The sequence below is a fragment of the Peromyscus maniculatus genome, chromosome 8 (assembly GCF_049852395.1).
Source record: "Peromyscus maniculatus bairdii isolate BWxNUB_F1_BW_parent chromosome 8, HU_Pman_BW_mat_3.1, whole genome shotgun sequence".
Taxonomy (NCBI): Eukaryota; Metazoa; Chordata; class Mammalia; order Rodentia; family Cricetidae; genus Peromyscus; species Peromyscus maniculatus.
The window spans coordinates 6,378,833-6,385,546 of record NC_134859.1 but is presented as its reverse complement, the minus strand read 5'-3'; the positions used below and the strand labels follow the sequence as shown (position 1 = coordinate 6,385,546).

At 46.5% G+C, this 6,714-nt stretch overlaps 1 non-coding gene across 1 annotated transcript; it reads left to right on the top strand.

Annotated features, from left to right (window-relative positions):
* Positions 1 to 5,314: 5,314 nt before the first annotated feature.
* Positions 5,315 to 5,478, top strand: LOC121831910 (U1 spliceosomal RNA). The gene has a single exon (XR_006075505.2). It is a non-coding gene; the product is annotated as a U1 spliceosomal RNA (small nuclear RNA).
* The last annotated feature ends 1,236 nt before the right edge of the window (positions 5,479 to 6,714 follow it).

Below are 6,714 nucleotides of genomic sequence, written 5' to 3'. Positions count from 1 at the left end.
GCCTCTGCCTATTGAGTGCCAGGATTAAAGGCGTGCGCCACTACCACCTGGCCTGGTTAGCTCTGACACAGCCTTGTGGATACCTGTCATTTGGTGGTTGTTCCTGTAAGGTGACTGGATAGATTAAGGTTGGTTGTTTGAAAACCTTAGGCTGTTCCTCTCTAATTTTATAATGTAATGGTTCTTTAAATTCCTCTGTCTGGGTCTGAATATCTCTATGATCTGTTTTAATAAATTTTTCTAAGGCTTGAATCTTGGCACTCATATCAATCAACTCTTTTAGAGATAAACCAAGAATTATCAAGCTGACAATAAGGATTATCAAAATGATAATTAAAATTGGCCGGGCGTGGTGGCGCACGCCTTTAATCCCAGCACTCGGGAGGCAGAGGCAGGCGGATCTTTGTGAGTTCGAGGCCAGCCTGGGCTACCAAGTGAGCTCCAGGAAAGGTGCAAAGCTACACAGAGAAACCCTGTCTCGAAAAAACCAAAAAAAAAAAAAAAAAAAAATGATAATTAAAATTATGTCAATCCGTTGATTATCCCTTTATTTAATTGTTCTATTTTTAAACCACCCATTGTGTAATCATACAGAGACCTAACTCCTTCCATCACAAGAGTGTTTCCCATTATTTTTAATGTGGGGAAAAAATCTCTCTCTCTCTTTCTATTTTTAAAACTAATTTTCTCCTTTAACAATTCCCAATTGTATAAAGTTTTTCTATATACTTTAGTTAAAACCTTCACTTTTTGCTTAGACAAAAAGGGGGAGGTGTTGTGTGATATTTTATTTGTGTTATGATAAATAAAGCTTGCCTGAAGATCAGAAGGCAGAGCTAGCCACTAGTTAACCATAGAGGCCAGCCAGTGGTAGCACACGCCTTTATTCCCCGCACTTGGGTGAAAGAAGCAGGAAGATCAGGGGTTCAAGGCCAACCCTGAGCTACACAAGATTGAACCAGTCTAATAGAGAAACAGAGTCAGGTGATGGTGGCTCACATCTTTGATCCCAGCACTTGGGTTCTCATGCCTTTGATCTCAGCACAACTGAGAAGTAGAGACAGGAATATAGGGCAGGTGGAGACAGTATCTGGCCCCCGCCATTCTTAAAGACAGGATCCCTCTTCCTCACTATTTGGTCTGAGGTTTCCTAGAGGTGAGAAGCTACTGGTGGCTGCTCTGTTTCTCTGATCTTTCAGCTTTCACCCTGGATATCTGACTCTGGGTTTTTATTGTTAAGACTAATTAGGTTCATGCTTCAATATTCTTTGTAGGACTGAATAATATTTGATGATATATACCAAATATATATGGCACACACATTACATTTTATAAATTCATGTATCAATGAATTAATTTAATTGTTTCCCTTATCCTGTGTGTTGTGAACAACATGCTTATAATAATTATTATTTGCAATGTGGGAAAAGCCTCTGTATAGAAAGAGAGAATAAAACCGCACAGAGATGAGGCAGACAAGCCTAGGGAATAGTTTAGCAACCTGGGACTCCACTTGGTGTGGGTGTATACATAACCTTCTTCTAACAATGCCCTGAGTAATCTAAAACCCTTACCTGTAGTAGCAATAGGAGCCATGAACATCAACTTGGACCCTGGTTACTGCAGGGCCACAGATTCAAACATGGCCCTTAGTAACAGCCTGGGCCTGTATGATAGCACAGCACTGGGTGGTAGCCTAGGCAACTCAGATTGGCATGGCCCTGGTTGAGGGGTCAGTCTCTGTTCAGATGGCCTCACTAAAAGACAGGCAACATGAGAAGTGTCAACACCTCCTGTGGTTGTTTGAGCAGACCTGAGTCTCTGGAACACCAGATGACTCATAATGGAGTCCCAACTAACTAGAGACCCTCTGATTTGGTGCCAAAGACCAGGGCTTTGCCTGCTTCCTGCCCTTTGTCTGCAGACACACTGCCTGGACATACTGCCCCACCATACACCTTCACATAATGCGGGGTTTGTGTCATTTGGATTCATTGGACGGTAACTTGGTATAGCCTTAGCTGATTGGATAGTGAATGCATGTATGCCAGTGAACATACACATTAAACCAGTTCTGCACCTTGATGCTGGTCTCTGGAGTCTGCTTCCTGGGAAACTCCTTGTGACTCTATCTCCCTTCCCCCTCCCCCACTGAGCCACCAGTGAGAGGGAGCAAAAATCCCACACCTGATAGTGGCATGGCCATCAGTCACCAACATGGCCACACGCTGCAGTCTAGATCCTGGGCATCTGTGTGGCCTTTGGTGGCCATAGACATCAGCACAGACCCAGGCTGTCCTAGGACTACAGACCCAGACATGGTCCTTGGCAGCAGCCTGGACTTGGATGTCATATGGTCCCAGGTAGGAGCACAGGCCACTCAGATTTGTAAGGCTCCAGCTGCAGCATGGCCCTCCAACACCAACATGGCCACAAGTTGTGGCCCAGACCCTGGGCATCCTTGTGGCTTCTGGTGGCAATGTGGGCCATGGATGTCAAGTAGCTTGTTCTAGCCCAAATTCTAGGGGCTAGCCTGGGGACAGGATATACCTATTCCAGCTTGAATGTGATGTCCACAGCTGGTAATCATTCATGGTGGATGAGGAATCAGAGCTAAGAGTTTCAAACGAAGCTGTCAGTGGTCCACCTTAGAGATGGGGAGTCAGTAGGAAGGTTGCCGATAATTACACCCCCTAGTTGTATGACATGGAGAGTTTCTCCTTTTGTATGGATATGAGTTTGTGTGTGTGTGTGTGTGTGTGTGTGTGTGTGTGCGCCCATATGTGTGTACAGGTGCACAAGAGTGTGAGTGCTCATGCTTGTGTGTGCACATGCATGTGGATGCCAGAGATCAACATCAGCTGTCTTTCTCTAGTACTTCCCACCTTATTTTCTGAGAGAGATCTCTCAGCTGAGCCCAGAGCTCCACAATTTGGTTAGGCTGCCTGGGCAGCAAGCTCCAAGGAACCACTTGTCTCCCGTGTTAGTATTATTACTATTCTGGGTTTTTATGTGAATGCTGGAATCCAAACTCAGGTGCTCAAGTGTGCACAGTAAACACTGCTGCTGAGCCCTCTCCCCAGCCCAAGTGTCTGAATGAATTTCACAATCTCCAAGAAACTCTGCAAATGCCACTTCTTGGTACCCTCCCCAAAGATTCAGTTCAAATGTAATTGCTCTGGAGTGGGGCGTTGGACACTCCTGATAGGAAAACAAATCTGTATTTTGAAGGTTGAACCTATTTTATTGATTTTAATAATACCTTTTCTTGTCATTTTGGGATGTTGGTTGTTATAGTGATGTGCTGTGGACTGCTCCAGGAAGGGCCTGAGGTGGCCTCAGAGATTTATATGTATCTTATGAAAATCCTTCTCCCCTGAGTTGGGAATGGACCATCAGGATTTTTATCTATAGTGTGTCTATTTAATCTCTTATGCTATAGACACAAAGAATGTGTTGTTTATTGCTGTTACAATGACCTACTATGGTCCAAAAAACCTCAAGCTCAGTAGTGTAACTCAACCACCATTTTACCCCATTCACGTATTTTATCATAAATTAAGGCAGAGTTCACCTCTATGCTGTACCTGGCCCCGCAGCAGAGGTGACTGAAGTGGGTGGATTCCTTGTCTGTCTGAGGCTACCCAGGATTTCTTCAGGACTTTCCATTTTCCTCCTCCCACTAAGTGATCACTTTGCTGAAGGGCCTGGCTATAATAACATTGGGCATGCAATGTCCCCTCAGGATCACCTTCTGAATGTTATTTCCCAGATAGTGGAGTGTCTTACTTAGCTTTCTATGGCCATGGTAAACACCAAAATCATCTTAGGGAGGAAAGGGTTTATTTCATCTTACAGTTTATCGTTCATCATCCAGGAAAGTCAGGGCAGGAACCTGGAGGCAGCCACTGAGCAGAAGCCATGGGGGGATGCTGCCTGCTGCCTTGCTCTCTCAGTCTGCTTTCTTAGATGATGCTTGTGTGTGGCAAGTTGACAAACAAACCAACCAGCCAGCCAGGTGGTGGTGGTGGTGGCGGCGGCGGCGGCGGCGGCGGCGGCGGCGGCGGCGGCGGCGGCGGCGGCGGCGGCAGCAGCAGCAGCAGCAGCAGCAGCAGCAGCAGCAGCAGCAGCAGCAGCGGCGCACGCCTTTAATCCCAGCACTTGGGAGGCAGAGCCAGGCGGATCTCTGTGAGTTCGAGGCCAGCCTGGGCTACAGAGTGAGATCCAGGAAAGGCGCAAAGCTACACAGAGAAACCCTGTCTCACAACAAAACAAAACAAAAACAAACAAAAAACAACAACAAAAATCCCCAACCAGCCAACCAACCAAACAACAAAATGTGATACCTCAGTAAAACCCCCCACTCTATCCCCTACAGACAAAGAGAAGCTTAAACCAGGATTTGTAAGTGTAAATAAGAACTTAGACCCCTTTTCCCCAGGTGGCTGTATCTGCTACAGGGACTTTGAAAAACACAGTCAGGATATTCGACCAAAAGACTAAAAAGGGAGGCAGGTTAAAATAAAGTATATGGTCTGTGCCTTTAAGAACTAGCCTCACAAAGAAAGGGGAGTGCTCCTTCCAACCTCCCTGCTGTGAGTGAGAGATTTTGAAGAGCCTCCCTGGAGACTTGTAAACTTAGAAAACACCTTACTTTTGCATTCTGTACCTAAAGTCTCCAGTGGCGGCTTTGGGGACTGTGATCTAGGCACAACAAGACCCTTACTCTATTGTCTCAAAAAGGGGGCCTTAGACAAAGATATCTCAATATAGATAGACCCAGGCCAGTTTCAAGTCCCCAGAAATGATGGTGCCAGCCCCAGGAACAAAAGAACAGAGTCAGGATGTCTGATGGTAACCAATTAACCACGAGATGCCCCTCTCCAGAGATAACATGACCAGACCCCGGAGATGAGTTGTAAAACTCCTGACAGGGCAAACAGATAAGAGAAAATAAGATAAAGTCCAGGCCCGGGAAAAACTGGACCAATCAAGGATGGACCCGTACTAACCCCCTCCCCTCTAAGAAATTTTTATGGGTTTTGCCTATAAAAACTAACTTCCCCAAGAAAGAGGGACTCCTCCCTGCCTCACTGTATTGGGTATAGGAATGAGTCCCTATCTAGACTTGTATCTGCAGAATAAACCTTGCTGTTGCATTCTGGACATCCAAGGTCTTCGGTGGTCTCTTTGGGGGGGGGGGTCACAATCTGGGCACAACACAAAACACACCACACCACCACCAGCACTGCCACCGCTGCCACTGCCACCATTGCCACCACCGCCGCCACCACTCCTTAAAAAACAAAGCCGCATACTTACCTGGCAGGGGAGATACCATGATCACGAAGGTGGTTTTCCCAGGGCGAGGTTTATTTATTGCACTCCAGATGTGCTGACCCCTGTGATTTCCCCAAATGCGGGAAACTCGGCTGCATAATTTGTGGTAGTGGGGAACTTCGTTCGCACTCTCCCCTGAAAAACAAACAAACAAACAAACAAACAAAAAACAAAGCCGCAAAAACTCTACCCAGTATATGGCACTATTTGGGGCAAGCTCCGGGAACTCAGGAGCTGGGTCTGGCTCATGGAAATAGATCACTGAGGCGGCTTTTGAAGGTTATAGCCAGTCCCTGGCTCCAGCCTCCATTCTGCTTCCTGATCCACTGTGATGAGACTCCACCAACACCCTGGCTGCCCTGCCATGGACTCTGCCATGCCTCCCCCACCATGATGGACTGAAAGTCTCTAAAACTAAGAACTGAAAGAAATCCATCTTCCCTTCAGTTGGTTCTGTTGGTTACTTCTGCAGTAAAATGCTGGGCACATTGTTGTAACTTTTGCATTTCTTCTTCAAATGGGCATGTCCATCTCCGTCACTGGGTAGATTAATGTATTCCTTATCTGTTAAAACATAATTAGTGACCCCAGAGCCTAGACATCTGAAACAATTATTTTACTGATTCTATGTGCAGGAAATGTAGAAGAAGCTTAGTTATAGAGCTTTGGCTCAGGGTCTCTCAAAAGGTTGGGATAAAAATGTCAACACAATTTTAAAATATTAAAAAGGATACCAACAACAGTCAAAACTTAGGCAGATCTTGGGGAACCCTGCAGAAGAGGGGGAGGAAAGATCATAGGAGCCAGAGCAGTCGAGGCTATCAGGAGAACACGGCCCATAGAACCAACTAAGCAGGGCTCACAGGGACTCAAGGGGCTCACAGAGGCTAGAGGGACAATCGCGGAGCCTGTACGGTTCTGAGCTAGGTCCTCTACGTATGTGTTGTGGTTGTGTAGCTTAGGGTTTTTGTGGAACTCCTAACAGTGGCAGTGGGGTGTCTGATTCTTTTGCTTGCTCAGGGCCCTCTTCCTCCTACTGGGTTACGTTGTCCAGCCTTGATATGAGGGTTGGTGCCTAGTCTTATTGGATCTTGTTATGCTGTGTTCAGTTTATACCCCTGGGAGGCCTGCTCTTTTCTGAAGGGGAACAGAGGAGGAGTGGATCTGGGGGAAGGAGGATAGGAGGAGAAACCTCAGTCAGGACGCATTGTATGAGAGAAGAAAAACATCCCAGGTGGCAGTCGTCCAAAGGTTAGTGGGACTAGAAGAACCAGTGACCCAGCACCTGACCCACAGGGCTACTTGAGTGTCCTTGCTGATGGCATCTGGATTCCTTTGGAGAGAGTGAGCTGGGAGGAAGCAAGGGAAGTTACA